The sequence below is a fragment of the Oncorhynchus nerka genome, linkage group LG18 (assembly GCF_034236695.1).
Source record: "Oncorhynchus nerka isolate Pitt River linkage group LG18, Oner_Uvic_2.0, whole genome shotgun sequence".
In the NCBI taxonomy this organism is placed as follows: Eukaryota; Metazoa; Chordata; class Actinopteri; order Salmoniformes; family Salmonidae; genus Oncorhynchus; species Oncorhynchus nerka.
The window spans coordinates 13,526,893-13,544,392 of record NC_088413.1 but is presented as its reverse complement, the minus strand read 5'-3'; the positions used below and the strand labels follow the sequence as shown (position 1 = coordinate 13,544,392).

General features: G+C 40.7%; 48 non-coding genes across 48 annotated transcripts; all 48 read right to left on the bottom strand.

Moving 5' to 3' along the window:
• Positions 1-227: 227 nt before the first annotated feature.
• On the bottom strand, positions 228-299 carry trnaq-cug (transfer RNA glutamine (anticodon CUG)). Its single transcript has one exon. It is a non-coding gene; the product is annotated as a tRNA-Gln (tRNA).
• Positions 300-413: 114 nt separating this feature from the next.
• Positions 414-485, bottom strand: trnaq-uug (transfer RNA glutamine (anticodon UUG)). Its single transcript has one exon. It is a non-coding gene; the product is annotated as a tRNA-Gln (tRNA).
• Positions 486-1,182: 697 nt separating this feature from the next.
• On the bottom strand, positions 1,183-1,254 carry trnaq-uug (transfer RNA glutamine (anticodon UUG)). Its single transcript has one exon. It is a non-coding gene; the product is annotated as a tRNA-Gln (tRNA).
• A 467-nt stretch (positions 1,255-1,721) lies between these two features.
• trnaq-cug (transfer RNA glutamine (anticodon CUG)) lies at positions 1,722-1,793 on the bottom strand. Its single transcript has one exon. It is a non-coding gene; the product is annotated as a tRNA-Gln (tRNA).
• A 113-nt stretch (positions 1,794-1,906) lies between these two features.
• trnaq-uug (transfer RNA glutamine (anticodon UUG)) lies at positions 1,907-1,978 on the bottom strand. Its single transcript has one exon. It is a non-coding gene; the product is annotated as a tRNA-Gln (tRNA).
• A 471-nt stretch (positions 1,979-2,449) lies between these two features.
• trnaq-cug (transfer RNA glutamine (anticodon CUG)) lies at positions 2,450-2,521 on the bottom strand. Its single transcript has one exon. It is a non-coding gene; the product is annotated as a tRNA-Gln (tRNA).
• A 114-nt stretch (positions 2,522-2,635) lies between these two features.
• trnaq-uug (transfer RNA glutamine (anticodon UUG)) lies at positions 2,636-2,707 on the bottom strand. The gene has a single exon. It is a non-coding gene; the product is annotated as a tRNA-Gln (tRNA).
• Positions 2,708-3,176: 469 nt separating this feature from the next.
• On the bottom strand, positions 3,177-3,248 carry trnaq-cug (transfer RNA glutamine (anticodon CUG)). Its single transcript has one exon. It is a non-coding gene; the product is annotated as a tRNA-Gln (tRNA).
• A 113-nt stretch (positions 3,249-3,361) lies between these two features.
• trnaq-uug (transfer RNA glutamine (anticodon UUG)) lies at positions 3,362-3,433 on the bottom strand. The gene has a single exon. It is a non-coding gene; the product is annotated as a tRNA-Gln (tRNA).
• Positions 3,434-3,900: 467 nt separating this feature from the next.
• Positions 3,901-3,972, bottom strand: trnaq-cug (transfer RNA glutamine (anticodon CUG)). Its single transcript has one exon. It is a non-coding gene; the product is annotated as a tRNA-Gln (tRNA).
• Positions 3,973-4,085: 113 nt separating this feature from the next.
• Positions 4,086-4,157, bottom strand: trnaq-uug (transfer RNA glutamine (anticodon UUG)). Its single transcript has one exon. It is a non-coding gene; the product is annotated as a tRNA-Gln (tRNA).
• Positions 4,158-4,626: 469 nt separating this feature from the next.
• trnaq-cug (transfer RNA glutamine (anticodon CUG)) lies at positions 4,627-4,698 on the bottom strand. The gene has a single exon. It is a non-coding gene; the product is annotated as a tRNA-Gln (tRNA).
• A 113-nt stretch (positions 4,699-4,811) lies between these two features.
• trnaq-cug (transfer RNA glutamine (anticodon CUG)) lies at positions 4,812-4,883 on the bottom strand. The gene has a single exon. It is a non-coding gene; the product is annotated as a tRNA-Gln (tRNA).
• A 114-nt stretch (positions 4,884-4,997) lies between these two features.
• Positions 4,998-5,069, bottom strand: trnaq-uug (transfer RNA glutamine (anticodon UUG)). The gene has a single exon. It is a non-coding gene; the product is annotated as a tRNA-Gln (tRNA).
• Positions 5,070-5,535: 466 nt separating this feature from the next.
• Positions 5,536-5,607, bottom strand: trnaq-cug (transfer RNA glutamine (anticodon CUG)). The gene has a single exon. It is a non-coding gene; the product is annotated as a tRNA-Gln (tRNA).
• Positions 5,608-5,721: 114 nt separating this feature from the next.
• trnaq-uug (transfer RNA glutamine (anticodon UUG)) lies at positions 5,722-5,793 on the bottom strand. The gene has a single exon. It is a non-coding gene; the product is annotated as a tRNA-Gln (tRNA).
• Positions 5,794-6,261: 468 nt separating this feature from the next.
• Positions 6,262-6,333, bottom strand: trnaq-cug (transfer RNA glutamine (anticodon CUG)). The gene has a single exon. It is a non-coding gene; the product is annotated as a tRNA-Gln (tRNA).
• A 120-nt stretch (positions 6,334-6,453) lies between these two features.
• On the bottom strand, positions 6,454-6,525 carry trnaq-cug (transfer RNA glutamine (anticodon CUG)). The gene has a single exon. It is a non-coding gene; the product is annotated as a tRNA-Gln (tRNA).
• A 114-nt stretch (positions 6,526-6,639) lies between these two features.
• On the bottom strand, positions 6,640-6,711 carry trnaq-uug (transfer RNA glutamine (anticodon UUG)). The gene has a single exon. It is a non-coding gene; the product is annotated as a tRNA-Gln (tRNA).
• Positions 6,712-7,178: 467 nt separating this feature from the next.
• trnaq-cug (transfer RNA glutamine (anticodon CUG)) lies at positions 7,179-7,250 on the bottom strand. Its single transcript has one exon. It is a non-coding gene; the product is annotated as a tRNA-Gln (tRNA).
• A 110-nt stretch (positions 7,251-7,360) lies between these two features.
• trnaq-uug (transfer RNA glutamine (anticodon UUG)) lies at positions 7,361-7,435 on the bottom strand. The gene has a single exon. It is a non-coding gene; the product is annotated as a tRNA-Gln (tRNA).
• A 467-nt stretch (positions 7,436-7,902) lies between these two features.
• Positions 7,903-7,974, bottom strand: trnaq-cug (transfer RNA glutamine (anticodon CUG)). The gene has a single exon. It is a non-coding gene; the product is annotated as a tRNA-Gln (tRNA).
• A 114-nt stretch (positions 7,975-8,088) lies between these two features.
• On the bottom strand, positions 8,089-8,160 carry trnaq-uug (transfer RNA glutamine (anticodon UUG)). Its single transcript has one exon. It is a non-coding gene; the product is annotated as a tRNA-Gln (tRNA).
• A 465-nt stretch (positions 8,161-8,625) lies between these two features.
• trnaq-cug (transfer RNA glutamine (anticodon CUG)) lies at positions 8,626-8,697 on the bottom strand. The gene has a single exon. It is a non-coding gene; the product is annotated as a tRNA-Gln (tRNA).
• Positions 8,698-8,811: 114 nt separating this feature from the next.
• trnaq-cug (transfer RNA glutamine (anticodon CUG)) lies at positions 8,812-8,883 on the bottom strand. The gene has a single exon. It is a non-coding gene; the product is annotated as a tRNA-Gln (tRNA).
• A 114-nt stretch (positions 8,884-8,997) lies between these two features.
• Positions 8,998-9,069, bottom strand: trnaq-uug (transfer RNA glutamine (anticodon UUG)). Its single transcript has one exon. It is a non-coding gene; the product is annotated as a tRNA-Gln (tRNA).
• Positions 9,070-9,535: 466 nt separating this feature from the next.
• Positions 9,536-9,607, bottom strand: trnaq-cug (transfer RNA glutamine (anticodon CUG)). Its single transcript has one exon. It is a non-coding gene; the product is annotated as a tRNA-Gln (tRNA).
• Positions 9,608-9,721: 114 nt separating this feature from the next.
• Positions 9,722-9,793, bottom strand: trnaq-uug (transfer RNA glutamine (anticodon UUG)). The gene has a single exon. It is a non-coding gene; the product is annotated as a tRNA-Gln (tRNA).
• A 469-nt stretch (positions 9,794-10,262) lies between these two features.
• On the bottom strand, positions 10,263-10,334 carry trnaq-cug (transfer RNA glutamine (anticodon CUG)). The gene has a single exon. It is a non-coding gene; the product is annotated as a tRNA-Gln (tRNA).
• Positions 10,335-10,448: 114 nt separating this feature from the next.
• trnaq-uug (transfer RNA glutamine (anticodon UUG)) lies at positions 10,449-10,520 on the bottom strand. Its single transcript has one exon. It is a non-coding gene; the product is annotated as a tRNA-Gln (tRNA).
• Positions 10,521-10,988: 468 nt separating this feature from the next.
• trnaq-cug (transfer RNA glutamine (anticodon CUG)) lies at positions 10,989-11,060 on the bottom strand. Its single transcript has one exon. It is a non-coding gene; the product is annotated as a tRNA-Gln (tRNA).
• A 114-nt stretch (positions 11,061-11,174) lies between these two features.
• trnaq-uug (transfer RNA glutamine (anticodon UUG)) lies at positions 11,175-11,246 on the bottom strand. The gene has a single exon. It is a non-coding gene; the product is annotated as a tRNA-Gln (tRNA).
• A 469-nt stretch (positions 11,247-11,715) lies between these two features.
• On the bottom strand, positions 11,716-11,787 carry trnaq-cug (transfer RNA glutamine (anticodon CUG)). Its single transcript has one exon. It is a non-coding gene; the product is annotated as a tRNA-Gln (tRNA).
• Positions 11,788-11,900: 113 nt separating this feature from the next.
• On the bottom strand, positions 11,901-11,972 carry trnaq-cug (transfer RNA glutamine (anticodon CUG)). The gene has a single exon. It is a non-coding gene; the product is annotated as a tRNA-Gln (tRNA).
• A 113-nt stretch (positions 11,973-12,085) lies between these two features.
• On the bottom strand, positions 12,086-12,157 carry trnaq-uug (transfer RNA glutamine (anticodon UUG)). The gene has a single exon. It is a non-coding gene; the product is annotated as a tRNA-Gln (tRNA).
• A 469-nt stretch (positions 12,158-12,626) lies between these two features.
• On the bottom strand, positions 12,627-12,698 carry trnaq-cug (transfer RNA glutamine (anticodon CUG)). The gene has a single exon. It is a non-coding gene; the product is annotated as a tRNA-Gln (tRNA).
• A 107-nt stretch (positions 12,699-12,805) lies between these two features.
• trnaq-cug (transfer RNA glutamine (anticodon CUG)) lies at positions 12,806-12,878 on the bottom strand. Its single transcript has one exon. It is a non-coding gene; the product is annotated as a tRNA-Gln (tRNA).
• A 112-nt stretch (positions 12,879-12,990) lies between these two features.
• trnaq-uug (transfer RNA glutamine (anticodon UUG)) lies at positions 12,991-13,062 on the bottom strand. The gene has a single exon. It is a non-coding gene; the product is annotated as a tRNA-Gln (tRNA).
• A 708-nt stretch (positions 13,063-13,770) lies between these two features.
• trnaq-uug (transfer RNA glutamine (anticodon UUG)) lies at positions 13,771-13,842 on the bottom strand. Its single transcript has one exon. It is a non-coding gene; the product is annotated as a tRNA-Gln (tRNA).
• Positions 13,843-14,309: 467 nt separating this feature from the next.
• Positions 14,310-14,388, bottom strand: trnaq-cug (transfer RNA glutamine (anticodon CUG)). Its single transcript is given in 2 exon segments — positions 14,310-14,344; positions 14,352-14,388. It is a non-coding gene; the product is annotated as a tRNA-Gln (tRNA).
• Positions 14,389-14,501: 113 nt separating this feature from the next.
• trnaq-uug (transfer RNA glutamine (anticodon UUG)) lies at positions 14,502-14,573 on the bottom strand. Its single transcript has one exon. It is a non-coding gene; the product is annotated as a tRNA-Gln (tRNA).
• Positions 14,574-15,040: 467 nt separating this feature from the next.
• Positions 15,041-15,112, bottom strand: trnaq-cug (transfer RNA glutamine (anticodon CUG)). The gene has a single exon. It is a non-coding gene; the product is annotated as a tRNA-Gln (tRNA).
• A 114-nt stretch (positions 15,113-15,226) lies between these two features.
• trnaq-uug (transfer RNA glutamine (anticodon UUG)) lies at positions 15,227-15,298 on the bottom strand. The gene has a single exon. It is a non-coding gene; the product is annotated as a tRNA-Gln (tRNA).
• A 466-nt stretch (positions 15,299-15,764) lies between these two features.
• Positions 15,765-15,836, bottom strand: trnaq-cug (transfer RNA glutamine (anticodon CUG)). Its single transcript has one exon. It is a non-coding gene; the product is annotated as a tRNA-Gln (tRNA).
• Positions 15,837-16,076: 240 nt separating this feature from the next.
• trnaq-uug (transfer RNA glutamine (anticodon UUG)) lies at positions 16,077-16,148 on the bottom strand. Its single transcript has one exon. It is a non-coding gene; the product is annotated as a tRNA-Gln (tRNA).
• A 468-nt stretch (positions 16,149-16,616) lies between these two features.
• trnaq-cug (transfer RNA glutamine (anticodon CUG)) lies at positions 16,617-16,688 on the bottom strand. The gene has a single exon. It is a non-coding gene; the product is annotated as a tRNA-Gln (tRNA).
• Positions 16,689-16,802: 114 nt separating this feature from the next.
• trnaq-uug (transfer RNA glutamine (anticodon UUG)) lies at positions 16,803-16,874 on the bottom strand. Its single transcript has one exon. It is a non-coding gene; the product is annotated as a tRNA-Gln (tRNA).
• A 468-nt stretch (positions 16,875-17,342) lies between these two features.
• trnaq-cug (transfer RNA glutamine (anticodon CUG)) lies at positions 17,343-17,414 on the bottom strand. The gene has a single exon. It is a non-coding gene; the product is annotated as a tRNA-Gln (tRNA).
• Between the last annotated feature and the right edge of the window lie 86 nt (positions 17,415-17,500).

Sequence of the window (17,500 nt, the reverse complement as noted above, 5' to 3'; positions counted from 1 at the left end):
TCTGTGACGGGTTCAGATTTTACTGTCCTTGGTTCACCGGAAAAACAGATAGAAACCTTTCTGGACAGAAACGGTATGAGCGTACCAGGCACTCATAGTATGCATTTACCGTAGGCTAGCCATTCGTGCGTAACAAGAATGCTTATCGACTCCCACCCACTTGTTTCTTTCACGCATAACTATTTTAAAGTTGACAGGGGAGGAGTGTGTCACTGCAAAATCAAGGTAGGTCCTACCGAGATTTGAACTCGGATCGCAGGATTCAGAGTCCTGAGTGCTAACCATTACACCATAGAACCCTATACAGAGTAGTTATTGTAGAGTTCCTTTTTCTTGTCATTTGTACACCGGATAAACAGCAGATTATGAGATTATTGGTTGGCCATGTGAATAATTCAGCACAAAAAATAGGAAGGTTCTACCGAGATTTGAACTCGGATCACTGGATTCAAAGTCCAGAGTGCTAACCATTACACCATAGAACCATATTCTAAAGCCACATGGAAATTGAAAAAAAAAAAATCTGAGTCTAATTAGCAACAGCGGACTGTCGTTCCTTCACCTGTTGCAAATACTTTCAACTGACAACAATATTTGGACAGCTATATTCTAGTTCCACGAGGTAAATTAATTGACATGGTAGGATCGTCCAAGAGTTAAACTCGGATTGTAGGATTCAGAGTCCTGAGTGATAACCTTTACAGCATAGAACCCTGTACTCAATACTCTGTGACGGGTTCAGATTTTACTGTCCTTGGTTCACCGGAAAAACAGATAGAAACCTTTCTGGACAGAAACGGTATCAGCGTACCAGGCACTCATAGTATGCATTTACCGTAGGCTAGCCATTCGTGCGTAACAAGAATGCTTATCGACTCCCACCCACTTGTTTCTTTCACGCATAACTATTTTAAAGTTGACAGGGGAGGAGTGTGTCACTGCAAAATCAAGGTAGGTCCTACCGAGATTTGAACTCGGATCGCAGGATTCAGAGTCCTGAGTTCAGAGTCCTGAGTGCTAACCATTACACCATAGATTCAGAGTCCCTAACCATTACACCATAGAACCCTATACAGAGTAGTTATTGTAGAGTTCCTTTTTCTTGTCATTTGTACACCGGATAAACAGCAGATTATGAGATTATTGGTTGGCCATGTGAATAATTCAGCACAAAAAATAGGAAGGTTCTACCGAGATTTGAACTCGGATCACTGGATTCAAAGTCCAGAGTGCTAACCATTACACCATAGAACCATATTCTAAAGCCACATGGAAATTGAAAAAAAAAAATCTGAGTTTAATTAGCAACAGCGGACTGTCGTTCCTTCACCTGTTGCAAATACTTTCAACTGACAACAATATTTGGACAGCTATATTCTAGTTCCACGAGGTAAATTAATTGACATGGTAGGATCGTCCAAGAGTTAAACTCGGATTGTAGGATTCAGAGTCCTGAGTGATAACCTTTACAGCATAGAACCCTGTACTCAATACTCTGTGACGGGTTCAGATTTTACTGTCCTTGGTTCACCGGAAAAACAGATAGAAACCTTTCTGGACAGAAACGGTATCAGCGTACCAGGCACTCATAGTATGCATTTACCGTAGGCTAGCCATTCGTGCGTAACAAGAATGCTTATCGACTCCCACCCACTTGTTTCTTTCACGCATAACTATTTTAAAGTTGACAGGGGAGGAGTGTGTCACTGCAAAATCAAGGTAGGTCCTACCGAGATTTGAACTCGGATCGCAGGATTCAGAGTCCTGAGTGCTAACCATTACACCATAGAACCCTATACAGAGTAGTTATTGTAGAGTTCCTTTTTCTTGTCATTTGTACACGGATAAACAGCAGATTATGAGATTATTGGTTGGCCATGTGAATAATTCAGCACAAAAAATAGGAAGGTTCTACCGAGATTTGAACTCGGATCACTGGATTCAAAGTCCAGAGTGCTAACCATTACACCATAGAACCATATTCTAAAGCCACATGGAAATTGAAAAAAAAAAAAAAATCTGAGTTTAATTAGCAACAGCGGACTGTCGTTCCTTCACCTGTTGCAAATACTTTCAACTGACAACAATATTTGGACAGCTATATTCTAGTTCCACGAGGTAAATTAATTGACATGGTAGGATCGTCCAAGAGTTAAACTCGGATTGTAGGATTCAGAGTCCTGAGTGATAACCTTTACAGCATAGAACCCTGTACTCAATACTCTGTGACGGGTTCAGATTTTACTGTCCTTGGTTCACCGGAAAAACAGATAGAAACCTTTCTGGACAGAAACGGTATCAGCGTACCAGGCACTCATAGTATGCATTTACCGTAGGCTAGCCATTCGTGCGTAACAAGAATGCTTATCGACTCCCACCCACTTGTTTCTTTCACGCATAACTATTTTAAAGTTGACAGGGGAGGAGTGTGTCACTGCAAAATCAAGGTAGGTCCTACCGAGATTTGAACTCGGATCGCAGGATTCAGAGTCCTGAGTGCTAACCATTACACCATAGAACCCTATACAGAGTAGTTATTGTAGAGTTCCTTTTTCTTGTCATTTGTACACCGGATAAACAGCAGATTATGAGATTATTGGTTGGCCATGTGAATAATTCAGCACAAAAAATAGGAAGGTTCTACCGAGATTTGAACTCGGATCACTGGATTCAAAGTCCAGAGTGCTAACCATTACACCATAGAACCATATTCTAAAGCCACATGGAAATTGAAAAAAAAAAAAATCTGAGTTTAATTAGCAACAGCGGACTGTCGTTCCTTCACCTGTTGCAAATACTTTCAACTGACAACAATATTTGGACAGCTATATTCTAGTTCCACGAGGTAAATTAATTGACATGGTAGGATCGTCCAAGAGTTAAACTCGGATTGTAGGATTCAGAGTCCTGAGTGATAACCTTTACAGCATAGAACCCTGTACTCAATACTCTGTGACGGGTTCAGATTTTACTGTCCTTGGTTCACCGGAAAAACAGATAGAAACCTTTCTGGACAGAAACGGTATCAGCGTACCAGGCACTCATAGTATGCATTTACCGTAGGCTAGCCATTCGTGCGTAACAAGAATGCTTATCGACTCCCACCCACTTGTTTCTTTCACGCATAACTATTTTAAAGTTGACAGGGGAGGAGTGTGTCACTGCAAAATCAAGGTAGGTCCTACCGAGATTTGAACTCGGATCGCAGGATTCAGAGTCCTGAGTGCTAACCATTACACCATAGAACCCTATACAGAGTAGTTATTGTAGAGTTCCTTTTTCTTGTCATTTGTACACCGGATAAACAGCAGATTATGAGATTATTGGTTGGCCATGTGAATAATTCAGCACAAAAATAGGAAGGTTCTACCGAGATTTGAACTCGGATCACTGGATTCAAAGTCCAGAGTGCTAACCATTACACCATAGAACCATATTCTAAAGCCACATGGAAATTGAAAAAAAAAAATCTGAGTTTAATTAGCAACAGCGGACTGTCGTTCCTTCACCTGTTGCAAATACTTTCAACTGACAACAATATTTGGACAGCTATATTCTAGTTCCACGAGGTAAATTAATTGACATGGTAGGATCGTCCAAGAGTTAAACTCGGATTGTAGGATTCAGAGTCCTGAGTGATAACCTTTACAGCATAGAACCCTGTACTCAATACTCTGTGACGGGTTCAGATTTTACTGTCCTTGGTTCACCGGAAAAACAGATAGAAACCTTTCTGGACAGAAACGGTATCAGCGTACCAGGCACTCATAGTATGCATTTACCGTAGGCTAGCCATTCGTGCGTAACAAGAATGCTTATCGACTCCCACCCACTTGTTTCTTTCACGCATAACTATTTTAAAGTTGACAGGGGAGGAGTGTGTCACTGCAAAATCAAGGTAGGTCCTACCGAGATTTGAACTCGGATCGCAGGATTCAGAGTCCTGAGTGCTAACCATTACACCATAGAACCCTATACAGAGTAGTTATTGTAGAGTTCCTTTTTCTTGTCATTTGTACACCGGATAAACAGCAGATTATGAGATTATTGGTTGGCCATGTGAATAATTCAGCACAAAAATAGGAAGGTTCTACCGAGATTTGAACTCGGATCACTGGATTCAAAGTCCAGAGTGCTAACCATTACACCATAGAACCATATTCTAAAGCCACATGGAAATTGAAAAAAAAAAAAATCTGAGTTTAATTAGCAACAGCGGACTGTCGTTCCTTCACCTGTTGCAAATACTTTCAACTGACAACAATATTTGGACAGCTATATTCTAGTTCCACGAGGTAAATTAATTGACATGGTAGGATCGTCCAAGAGTTAAACTCGGATTGTAGGATTCAGAGTCCTGAGTGATAACCTTTACAGCATAGAACCCTGTACTCAATACTCTGTGACGGGTTCAGATTTTACTGTCCTTGGTTCACCGGAAAAACAGATAGAAACCTTTCTGGACAGAAACGGTATCAGCGTACCAGGCACTCATAGTATGCATTTACCGTAGGCTAGCCATTCGTGCGTAACAAGAATGCTTATCGACTCCCACCCACTTGTTTCTTTCACGCATAACTATTTTAAAGTTGACAGGGGAGGAGTGTGTCACTGCAAAATCAAGGTAGGTCCTACCGAGATTTGAACTCGGATCGCAGGATTCAGAGTCCTGAGTGCTAACCATTACACCATAGAACCCTATACAGAGTAGTTATTGTAGAGTTCCTTTTTCTTGTCATTTGTACACCGGATAAACAGCAGATTATGAGATTATTGGTTGGCCATGTGAATAATTCAGCACAAAAATAGGAAGGTTCTACCGAGATTTGAACTCGGATCACAGGATTCAGAGTCCTGAGTGCTAACCATTACACCATAGAACCCTATACAGAGTAGTTATTGTAGAGTTCCTTTTTCTTGTCATTTGTACACCGGATAAACAGCAGATTATGAGATTATTGGTTGGCCATGTGAATAATTCAGCACAAAAAATAGGAAGGTTCTACCGAGATTTGAACTCGGATCACTGGATTCAAAGTCCAGAGTGCTAACCATTACACCATAGAACCATATTCTAAAGCCACATGGAAATTGAAAAAAAAAAATCTGAGTTTAATTAGCAACAGCGGACTGTCGTTCCTTCACCTGTTGCAAATACTTTCAACTGACAACAATATTTGGACAGCTATATTCTAGTTCCACGAGGTAAATTAATTGACATGGTAGGATCGTCCAAGAGTTAAACTCGGATTGTAGGATTCAGAGTCCTGAGTGATAACCTTTACAGCATAGAACCCTGTACTCAATACTCTGTGACGGGTTCAGATTTTACTGTCCTTGGTTCACCGGAAAACAGATAGAAACCTTTCTGGACAGAAACGGTATCAGCGTACCAGGCACTCATAGTATGCATTTACCGTAGGCTAGCCATTCGTGCGTAACAAGAATGCTTATCGACTCCCACCCACTTGTTTCTTTCACGCATAACTATTTTAAAGTTGACAGGGGAGGAGTGTGTCACTGCAAAATCAAGGTAGGTCCTACCGAGATTTGAACTCGGATCGCAGGATTCAGAGTCCTGAGTGCTAACCATTACACCATAGAACCCTATACAGAGTAGTTATTGTAGAGTTCCTTTTTCTTGTCATTTGTACACCGGATAAACAGCAGATTATGAGATTATTGGTTGGCCATGTGAATAATTCAGCACAAAAAATAGGAAGGTTCTACCGAGATTTGAACTCGGATCACTGGATTCAAAGTCCAGAGTGCTAACCATTACACCATAGAACCATATTCTAAAGCCACATGGAAATTGAAAAAAAAAAAATCTGAGTTTAATTAGCAACAGCGGACTGTCGTTCCTTCACCTGTTGCAAATACTTTCAACTGACAACAATATTTGGACAGCTATATTCTAGTTCCACGAGGTAAATTAATTGACATGGTAGGATCGTCCAAGAGTTAAACTCGGATTGTAGGATTCAGAGTCCTGAGTGATAACCTTTACAGCATAGAACCCTGTACTCAATACTCTGTGACGGGTTCAGATTTTACTGTCCTTGGTTCACCGGAAAAACAGATAGAAACCTTTCTGGACAGAAACGGTATCAGCGTACCAGGCACTCATAGTATGCATTTACCGTAGGCTAGCCATTCGTGCGTAACAAGAATGCTTATCGACTCCCACCCACTTGTTTCTTTCACGCATAACTATTTTAAAGTTGACAGGGGAGGAGTGTGTCACTGCAAAATCAAGGTAGGTCCTACCGAGATTTGAACTCGGATCGCAGGATTCAGAGTCCTGAGTGCTAACCATTACACCATAGAACCCTATACAGAGTAGTTATTGTTTTAGAGAGTTCCTTGTCATTTTCACCGGCACTGGATAAACAGAACAGATTATGAGATTATTGGTTGGCCATGTGAATAATGTCACTGCAAAATCAAGGTAGGTCCTACCGAGATTTGAACTCGGATCGCAGGATTCAGAGTCCTGAGTGCTAACCATTACACCATAGAACCCTATACAGAGTAGTTATTGTAGAGTTCCTTTTTCTTGTCATTTGTACACCGGATAAACAGCAGATTATGAGATTATTGGTTGGCCATGTGAATAATTCAGCACAAAAAATAGGAAGGTTCTACCGAGATTTGAACTCGGATCACTGGATTCAAAGTCCAGAGTGCTAACCATTACACCATAGAACCATATTCTAAAGCCACATGGAAATTGAAAAAAAAAAATCTGAGTTTAATTAGCAACAGCGGACTGTCGTTCCTTCACCTGTTGCAAATACTTTCAACTGACAACAATATTTGGACAGCTATATTCTAGTTCCACGAGGTAAATTAATTGACATGGTAGGATCGTCCAAGAGTTAAACTCGGATTGTAGGATTCAGAGTCCTGAGTGATAACCTTTACAGCATAGAACCCTGTACTCAATACTCTGTGACGGGTTCAGATTTTACTGTCCTTGGTTCACCGGAAAAACAGATAGAAACCTTTCTGGACAGAAACGGTATCAGCGTACCAGGCACTCATAGTATGCATTTACCGTAGGCTAGCCATTCGTGCGTAACAAGAATGCTTATCGACTCCCACCCACTTGTTTCTTTCACGCATAACTATTTTAAAGTTGACAGGGGAGGAGTGTGTCACTGCAAAATCAAGGTAGGTCCTACCGAGATTTGAACTCGGATCGCAGGATTCAGAGTCCTGAGTGCTAACCATTACACCATAGAACCCTATACAGAGTAGTTATTGTAGAGTTCCTTTTTCTTGTCATTTGTACACCGGATAAACAGCAGATTATGAGATTATTGGTTGGCCATGTGAATAATTCAGCACAAAAAATAGGAATTTCTACCGAGATTTGAACTCGGATCACTGGATTCAAAGTCCAGAGTGCTAACCATTACACCATAGAACCATATTCTAAAGCCACATGGAAATTGAAAAAAAAAAATCTGAGTTTAATTAGCAACAGCGGACTGTCGTTCCTTCACCTGTTGCAAATACTTTCAACTGACAACAATATTTGGACAGCTATATTCTAGTTCCACGAGGTAAATTAATTGACATGGTAGGATCGTCCAAGAGTTAAACTCGGATTGTAGGATTCAGAGTCCTGAGTGATAACCTTTACAGCATAGAACCCTGTACTCAATACTCTGTGACGGGTTCAGATTTTACTGTCCTTGGTTCACCGGAAAAACAGATAGAAACCTTTCTGGACAGAAACGGTATCAGCGTACCAGGCACTCATAGTATGCATTTACCGTAGGCTAGCCATTCGTGCGTAACAAGAATGCTTATCGACTCCCACCCACTTGTTTCTTTCACGCATAACTATTTTAAAGTTGACAGGGGAGGAGTGTGTCACTGCAAAATCAAGGTAGGTCCTACCGAGATTTGAACTCGGATCGCAGGATTCAGAGTCCTGAGTGCTAACCATTACACCATAGAACCCTATACAGAGTAGTTATTGTAGAGTTCCTTTTTCTTGTCATTTGTACACCGGATAAACAGCAGATTATGAGATTATTGGTTGGCCATGTGAATAATTCAGCACAAAAAATAGGAAGGTTCTACCGAGATTTGAACTCGGATCACTGGATTCAAAGTCCAGAGTGCTAACCATTACACCATAGAACCATATTCTAAAGCCACATGGAAATTGAAAAAAAAATCTGAGTTTAATTAGCAACAGCGGACTGTCGTTCCTTCACCTGTTGCAAATACTTTCAACTGACAACAATATTTGGACAGCTATATTCTAGTTCCACGAGGTAAATTAATTGACATGGTAGGATCGTCCAAGAGTTAAACTCGGATTGTAGGATTCAGAGTCCTGAGTGATAACCTTTACAGCATAGAACCCTGTACTCAATACTCTGTGACGGGTTCAGATTTTACTGTCCTTGGTTCACCGGAAAAACAGATAGAAACCTTTCTGGACAGAAACGGTATCAGCGTACCAGGCACTCATAGTATGCATTTACCGTAGGCTAGCCATTCGTGCGTAACAAGAATGCTTATCGACTCCCACCCACTTGTTTCTTTCACGCATAACTATTTTAAAGTTGACAGGGGAGGAGTGTGTCACTGCAAAATCAAGGTAGGTCCTACCGAGATTTGAACTCGGATCGCAGGATTCAGAGTCCTGAGTGCTAACCATTACACCATAGAACCCTATACAGAGTAGTTATTGTAGAGTTCCTTTTTCTTGTCATTTGTACACTGGATAAACAGCAGATTATGAGATTATTGGTTGGCCATGTGAATAATTCAGCACAAAAAATAGGAAGGTCCTACCGAGATTTGAACTCGGATCGCAGGATTCAGAGTCCTGAGTGCTAACCATTACACCATAGAACCCTATACAGAGTAGTTATTGTAGAGTTCCTTTTTCTTGTCATTTGTACACCGGATAAACAGCAGATTATGAGATTATTGGTTGGCCATGTGAATAATTCAGCACAAAAAATAGGAAGGTTCTACCGAGATTTGAACTCGGATCACTGGATTCAAAGTCCAGAGTGCTAACCATTACACCATAGAACCATATTCTAAAGCCACATGGAAATTGAAAAAAAAAATCTGAGTTTAATTAGCAACAGCGGACTGTCGTTCCTTCACCTGTTGCAAATACTTTCAACTGACAACAATATTTGGACAGCTATATTCTAGTTCCACGAGGTAAATTAATTGACATGGTAGGATCGTCCAAGAGTTAAACTCGGATTGTAGGATTCAGAGTCCTGAGTGATAACCTTTACAGCATAGAACCCTGTACTCAATACTCTGTGACGGGTTCAGATTTTACTGTCCTTGGTTCACCGGAAAAACAGATAGAAACCTTTCTGGACAGAAACGGTATCAGCGTACCAGGCACTCATAGTATGCATTTACCGTAGGCTAGCCATTCGTGCGTAACAAGAATGCTTATCGACTCCCACCCACTTGTTTCTTTCACGCATAACTATTTTAAAGTTGACAGGGGAGGAGTGTGTCACTGCAAAATCAAGGTAGGTCCTACCGAGATTTGAACTCGGATCGCAGGATTCAGAGTCCTGAGTGCTAACCATTACACCATAGAACCCTATACAGAGTAGTTATTGTAGAGTTCCTTTTTCTTGTCATTTGTACACCGGATAAACAGCAGATTATGAGATTATTGGTTGGCCATGTGAATAATTCAGCACAAAAAATAGGAAGGTTCTACCGAGATTTGAACTCGGATCACTGGATTCAAAGTCCAGAGTGCTAACCATTACACCATAGAACCATATTCTAAAGCCACATGGAAATTGAAAAAAAAAAAAATCTGAGTTTAATTAGCAACAGCGGACTGTCGTTCCTTCACCTGTTGCAAATACTTTCAACTGACAACAATATTTGGACAGCTATATTCTAGTTCCACGAGGTAAATTAATTGACATGGTAGGATCGTCCAAGAGTTAAACTCGGATTGTAGGATTCAGAGTCCTGAGTGATAACCTTTACAGCATAGAACCCTGTACTCAATACTCTGTGACGGGTTCAGATTTTACTGTCCTTGGTTCACCGGAAAAACAGATAGAAACCTTTCTGGACAGAAACGGTATCAGCGTACCAGGCACTCATAGTATGCATTTACCGTAGGCTAGCCATTCGTGCGTAACAAGAATGCTTATCGACTCCCACCCACTTGTTTCTTTCACGCATAACTATTTTAAAGTTGACAGGGGAGGAGTGTGTCACTGCAAAATCAAGGTAGGTCCTACCGAGATTTGAACTCGGATCGCAGGATTCAGAGTCCTGAGTGCTAACCATTACACCATAGAACCCTATACAGAGTAGTTATTGTAGAGTTCCTTTTTCTTGTCATTTGTACACCGGATAAACAGCAGATTATGAGATTATTGGTTGGCCATGTGAATAATTCAGCACAAAAAATAGGAAGGTTCTACCGAGATTTGAACTCGGATCACTGGATTCAAAGTCCAGAGTGCTAACCATTACACCATAGAACCATATTCTAAAGCCACATGGAAATTGAAAAAAAAAAAAATCTGAGTTTAATTAGCAACAGCGGACTGTCGTTCCTTCACCTGTTGCAAATACTTTCAACTGACAACAATATTTGGACAGCTATATTCTAGTTCCACGAGGTAAATTAATTGACATGGTAGGATCGTCCAAGAGTTAAACTCGGATTGTAGGATTCAGAGTCCTGAGTGATAACCTTTACAGCATAGAACCCTGTACTCAATACTCTGTGACGGGTTCAGATTTTACTGTCCTTGGTTCACCGGAAAAACAGATAGAAACCTTTCTGGACAGAAACGGTATCAGCGTACCAGGCACTCATAGTATGCATTTACCGTGGCTAGCCATTCGTGCGTAACAAGAATGCTTATCGACTCCCACCCACTTGTTTCTTTCACGCATAACTATTTTAAAGTTGACAGGGGAGGAGTGTGTCACTGCAAAATCAAGGTAGGTCCTACCGAGATTTGAACTCGGATCGCAGGATTCAGAGTCCTGAGTGCTAACCATTACACCATAGAACCCTATACAGAGTAGTTATTGTAGAGTTCCTTTTTCTTGTCATTTGTACACCGGATAAACAGCAGATTATGAGATTATTGGTTGGCCATGTGAATAATTCAGCACAAAAAATAGGAAGGTTCTACCGAGATTTGAACTCGGATCACTGGATTCAAAGTCCAGAGTGCTAACCATTACACCATAGAACCATATTCTAAAGCCACATGGAAATTGAAAAAAAAAAAAATCTGAGTTTAATTAGCAACAGCGGACTGTCGTTCCTTCACCTGTTGCAAATACTTTCAACTGACAACAATATTTGGACAGCTATATTCTAGTTCCACGAGGTAAATTAATTGACATGGTAGGATCGTCCAAGAGTTAAACTCGGATTGTAGGATTCAGAGTCCTGAGTGATAACCTTTACAGCATAGAACCCTGTACTCAATACTCTGTGACGGGTTCAGATTTTACTGTCCTTGGTTCACCGGAAAAACAGATAGAAACCTTTCTGGACAGAAACGGTATCAGCGTACCAGGCACTCATAGTATGCATTTACCGTAGGCTAGCCATTCGTGCGTAACAAGAATGCTTATCGACTCCCACCCACTTGTTTCTTTCACGCATAACTATTTTAAAGTTGACAGGGGAGGAGTGTGTCACTGCAAAATCAAGGTAGGTCCTACCGAGATTTGAACTCGGATCGCAGGATTCAGAGTCCTGAGTGCTAACCATTACACCATAGAACCCTATACAGAGTAGTTATTGTAGAGTTCCTTTTTCTTGTAATTTGTACACTGGATAAACAGCAGATTATGAGATTATTGGTTGGCCATGTGATAATTCAGCACAAAAAATAGGAAGGTCCTACCGAGATTTGAACTCGGATCGCAGGATTCAGAGTCCTGAGTGCTAACCATTACACCATAGAACCCTATACAGAGTAGTTATTGTAGAGTTCCTTTTTCTTGTCATTTGTACACCGGATAAACAGCAGATTATGAGATTATTGGTTGGCCATGTGAATAATTCAGCACAAAAATAGGAAGGTTCTACCGAGATTTGAACTCGGATCACTGGATTCAAAGTCCAGAGTGCTAACCATTACACCATAGAACCATATTCTAAAGCCACATGGAAATTGAAAAAAAAAAAAATCTGAGTTTAATTAGCAACAGCGGACTGTCGTTCCTTCACCTGTTGCAAATACTTTCAACTGACAACAATATTTGGACAGCTATATTCTAGTTCCACGAGGTAAATTAATTGACATGGTAGGATCGTCCAAGAGTTAAACTCGGATTGTAGGATTCAGAGTCCTGAGTGATAACCTTTACAGCATAGAACCCTGTACTCAATACTCTGTGACGGGTTCAGATTTTACTGTCCTTGGTTCACCGGAAAAACAGATAGAAACCTTTCTGGACAGAAACGGTATCAGCGTACCAGGCACTCATAGTATGCATTTACCGTAGGCTAGCCATTCGTGCGTAACAAGAATGCTTATCGACTCCCACCCACTTGTTTCTTTCACGCATAACTATTTTAAAGTTGACAGGGGAGGAGTGTGTCACTGCAAAATCAAGGTAGGTCCTACCGAGATTTGAACTCGGATCGCAGGATTCAGAGTCCTGAGTGCTAACCATTACACCATAGAACCCTATACAGAGTAGTTATTGTAGAGTTCCTTTTTCTTGTCATTTGTACACTGGATAAACAGCAGATTATGAGATTATTGGTTGGCCATGTGAATTTGAAAAAAATAGGAAGGTCTACCGAGATTTGAACTCGGATCGCAGGATTCAGAGTCCTGAGTGCTAACCATTACACCATAGAACCCTATACAGAGTAGTTATTGTAGAGTTCCTTTTTCTTGTCATTTGTACACCGGATAAACAGCAGATTATGAGATTATTGGTTGGCCATGTGAATAATTCAGCACAAAAATAGGAAGGTTCTACCGAGATTTGAACTCGGATCACTGGATTCAAAGTCCAGAGTGCTAACCATTACACCATAGAACCATATTCTAAAGCCACATGGAAATTGAAAAAAAAAAAAAAATCTGAGTTTAATTAGCAACAGCGGACTGTCGTTCCTTCACCTGTTGCAAATACTTTCAACTGACAACAATATTTGGACAGCTATATTCTAGTTCCACGAGGTAAATTAATTGACATGGTAGGATCGTCCAAGAGTTAAACTCGGATTGTAGGATTCAGAGTCCTGAGTGATAACCTTTACAGCATAGAACCCTGTACTCAATACTCTGTGACGGGTTCAGATTTTACTGTCCTTGGTTCACCGGAAAAACAGATAGAAACCTTTCTGGACAGAAACGGTATCAGCGTACCAGGCACTCATAGTATGCATTTACCGTAGGCTAGCCATTCGTGCGTAACAAGAATGCTTATCGACTCCCACCCACTTGTTTCTTTCACGCATAACTATTTTAAAGTTGACAGGGGAGGAGTGTGTCACTGCAAAATCAAGGTAGGTCCTACCGAGATTTGAACTCGGATCGCAGGATTCAGAGTCCTGAGGATTACACCATAGTCAGAGTAGATTGTGCTTTTTCTTGTCATTTGTACCATAAACAGCAGATTACACCATAGAACCCTATACAGAGTAGTTATTGTAGAGTTCCTTTTTCTTGTCATTTGTACACCGGATAAACAGCAGATTATGAGATTATTGGTTGGCCATGTGATAATTCAGCACAAAAAATAGGAAGGTTCTACCGAGATTTGAACTCGGATCACTGGATTCAAAGTCCAGAGTGCTAACCATTACACCATAGAACCATATTCTAAAGCCACATGGAAATTGAAAAAAAAAAATCTGAGTTTAATTAGCAACAGCGGACTGTCGTTCCTTCACCTGTTGCAAATACTTTCAACTGACAACAATATTTGGACAGCTATATTCTAGTTCCACGAGGTAAATTAATTGACATGGTAGGATCGTCCAAGAGTTAAACTCGGATTGTAGGATTCAGAGTCCTGAGTGATAACCTTTACAGCATAGAACCCTGTACTCAATACTCTGTGACGGGTTCAGATTTTACTGTCCTTGGTTCACCGGAAAAACAGATAGAAACCTTTCTGGACAGAAACGGTATCAGCGTACCAGGCACTCATAGTATGCATTTACCGTAGGCTAGCCATTCGTGCGTAACAAGAATGCTTATCGACTCCCACCCACTTGTTTCTTTCACGCATAACTATTTTAAAGTTGACAGGGGAGGAGTGTGTCACTGCAAAATCAAGGTAGGTCCTACCGAGATTTGAACTCGGATCGCAGGATTCAGGATTCAGAGTCCTGAGTGCTAACCATTACACCATAGAACCCTATACAGAGTAGTTATTGTAGAGTTCCTTTTTCTTGTCATTTGTACACCGGATAAACAGCAGATTATGAGATTATTGGTTGGCCATGTGAATAATTCAGCACAAAAATAGGAAGGTTCTACCGAGATTTGAACTCGGATCACTGGATTCAAAGTCCAGAGTGCTAACCATTACACCATAGAACCATATTCTAAAGCCACATGGAAATTGAAAAAAAAAAATCTGAGTTTAATTAGCAACAGCGGACTGTCGTTCCTTCACCTGTTGCAAATACTTTCAACTGACAACAATATTTGGACAGCTATATTCTAGTTCCACGAGGTAAATTAATTGACATGGTAGGATCGTCCAAGAGTTAAACTCGGATTGTAGGATTCAGAGTCCTGAGTGATAACCTTTACAGCATAGAACCCTGTACTCAATACTCTGTGACGGGTTCAGATTTTACTGTCCTTGGTTCACCGGAAAAACAGATAGAAACCTTTCTGGACAGAAACGGTATCAGCGTACCAGGCACTCATAGTATGCATTTACCGTAGGCTAGCCATTCGTGCGTAACAAGAATGCTTATCGACTCCCACCCACTTGTTTCTTTCACGCATAACTATTTTAAAGTTGACAGGGGAGGAGTGTGTCACTGCAAAATCAAGGTAGGTCCTACCGAGATTTGAACTCGGATCGCAGGATTCAGAGTCCTGAGTGCTAACCATTACACCATAGAACCCTATACAGAGTAGTTATTGTAGAGTTCCTTTTTCTTGTCATTTGTACACCGGATAAACAGCAGATTATGAGATTATTGGTTGGCCATGTGAATAATTCAGCACAAAAAATAGGAAGGTTCTACCGAGATTTGAACTCGGATCACTGGATTCAAAGTCCAGAGTGCTAACCATTACACCATAGAACCATATTCTAAAGCCACATGGAAATTGAAAAAAAAAATCTGAGTTTAATTAGCAACAGCGGACTGTCGTTCCTTCACCTGTTGCAAATACTTTCAACTGACAACAATATTTGGACAGCTATATTCTAGTTCCACGAGGTAAATTAATTGACATGGTAGGATCGTCCAAGAGTTAAACTCGGATTGTAGGATTCAGAGTCCTGAGTGATAACCTTTACAGCATAGAACCCTGTACTCAATACTCTGTGACGGGTTCAGATTTTACTGTCCTTGGTTCACCGGAAAAACAGATAGAAACCTTTCTGGACAGAAACGGTATCAGCGTACCAGGCACTCATAGTATGCATTTACCGTAGGCTAGCCATTCGTGCGTAACAAGAATGCTTATCGACTCCCACCCACTTGTTTCTTTCACGCATAACTATTTTAAAGTTGACAGGGGAGGAGTGTGTCACTGCAAAATCAAGGTAGGTCCTACCGAGATTTGAACTCGGATCGCAGGATTCAGAGTCCTGAGTGCTAACCATTACACCATAGAACCCTATACAGAGTAGTTATTGTAGAGTTCCTTTTTCTTGTCATTTGTACACTGGATAAACAGCAGATTATGAGATTATTGGTTGGCCATGTGAATAATTCCATTACACCATAGAACCCTATACAGAACCCTATACAGAGTAGTTATTGTAGAGTTCCTTTTTCTTGTCATTTGTACACCGGATAAACAGCAGATTATGAGATTATTGGTTGGCCATGTGAATAATTCAGCACAAAAATAGGAAGGTTCTACCGAGATTTGAACTCGGATCACTGGATTCAAAGTCCAGAGTGCTAACCATTACACCATAGAACCATATTCTAAAGCCACATGGAAATTGAAAAAAAAAAAATCTGAGTTTAATTAGCAACAGCGGACTGTCGTTCCTTCACCTGTTGCAAATACTTTCAACTGACAACAATATTTGGACAGCTATATTCTAGTTCCACGAGGTAAATTAATTGACATGGTAGGATCGTCCAAGAGTTAAACTCGGATTGTAGGATTCAGAGTCCTGAGTGATAACCTTTACAGCATAGAACCCTGTACTCAATACTCTGTGACGGGTTCAGATTTTACTGTCCTTGGTTCACCGGAAAAACAGATAGAAACCTTTCTGGACAGAAACGGTATCAGCGTACCAGGCACTCATAGTATGCATTTACCGTAGGCTAGCCATTCGTGCGTAACAAGAATGCTTATCGACTCCCACCCACTTGTTTCTTTCACGCATAACTATTTTAAAGTTGACAGGGGAGGAGTGTGTCACTGCAAAATCAAGGTAGGTCCTACCGAGATTTGAACTCGGATCGCAGGATTCAGAGTCCTGAGTGCTAACCATTACACCATAGAACCCTATACAGAGTAGTTATTGTAGAGTTCCTTTTTCTTGTCATTTGTACACCGGATAAACAGCAGATTATGAGATTATTGGTTGGCCATGTGAATAATTCAGCACAAAAAATAGGAAGGTTCTACCGAGATTTGAACTCGGATCACTGGATTCAAAGTCCAGAGTGCTAACCATTACACCATAGAACCATATTCTAAAGCCACATGGAAATTGAAAAAAAAAAAATCTGAGTTTAATTAGCAACAGCGGACTGTCGTTCCTTCACCTGTTGCAAATACTTTCAACTGACAACAATATTTGGACAGCTATATTCTAGTTCCACGAGGTAAATTAATTGACATGGTAGGATCGTCCAAGAGTTAAACTCGGATTGTAGGATTCAGAGTCCTGAGTGATAACCTTTACAGCATAGAACCCTGTACTCAATACTCTGTGACGGGTTCAGATTTTACTGTCCTTGGTTCACCGGAAAAACAGATAGAAACCTTTCTGGACAGAAACGGTATCAGCGTACCAGGCACTCATAGTATGCATTTACCGTAGGCTAGCCATTCGTGCGTAACAAGAATGCTTATCGACTCCCACCCACTTGTTTCTTTCACGCATAACTATTTTAAAGTTGACAGGGGAGGAGTGTGTCACTGCAAAATCAAGGTAGGTCCTACCGAGATTTGAACTCGGATCGCAGGATTCAGAGTCCTGAGTGCTAACCATTACACCATAGAACCCTATACAGAGTAGTTATTGTAGAGTTCCTTTTTCTTGTCATTTGTACACCGGATAAACAGCAGATTATGAGATTACTGGTTGGCCA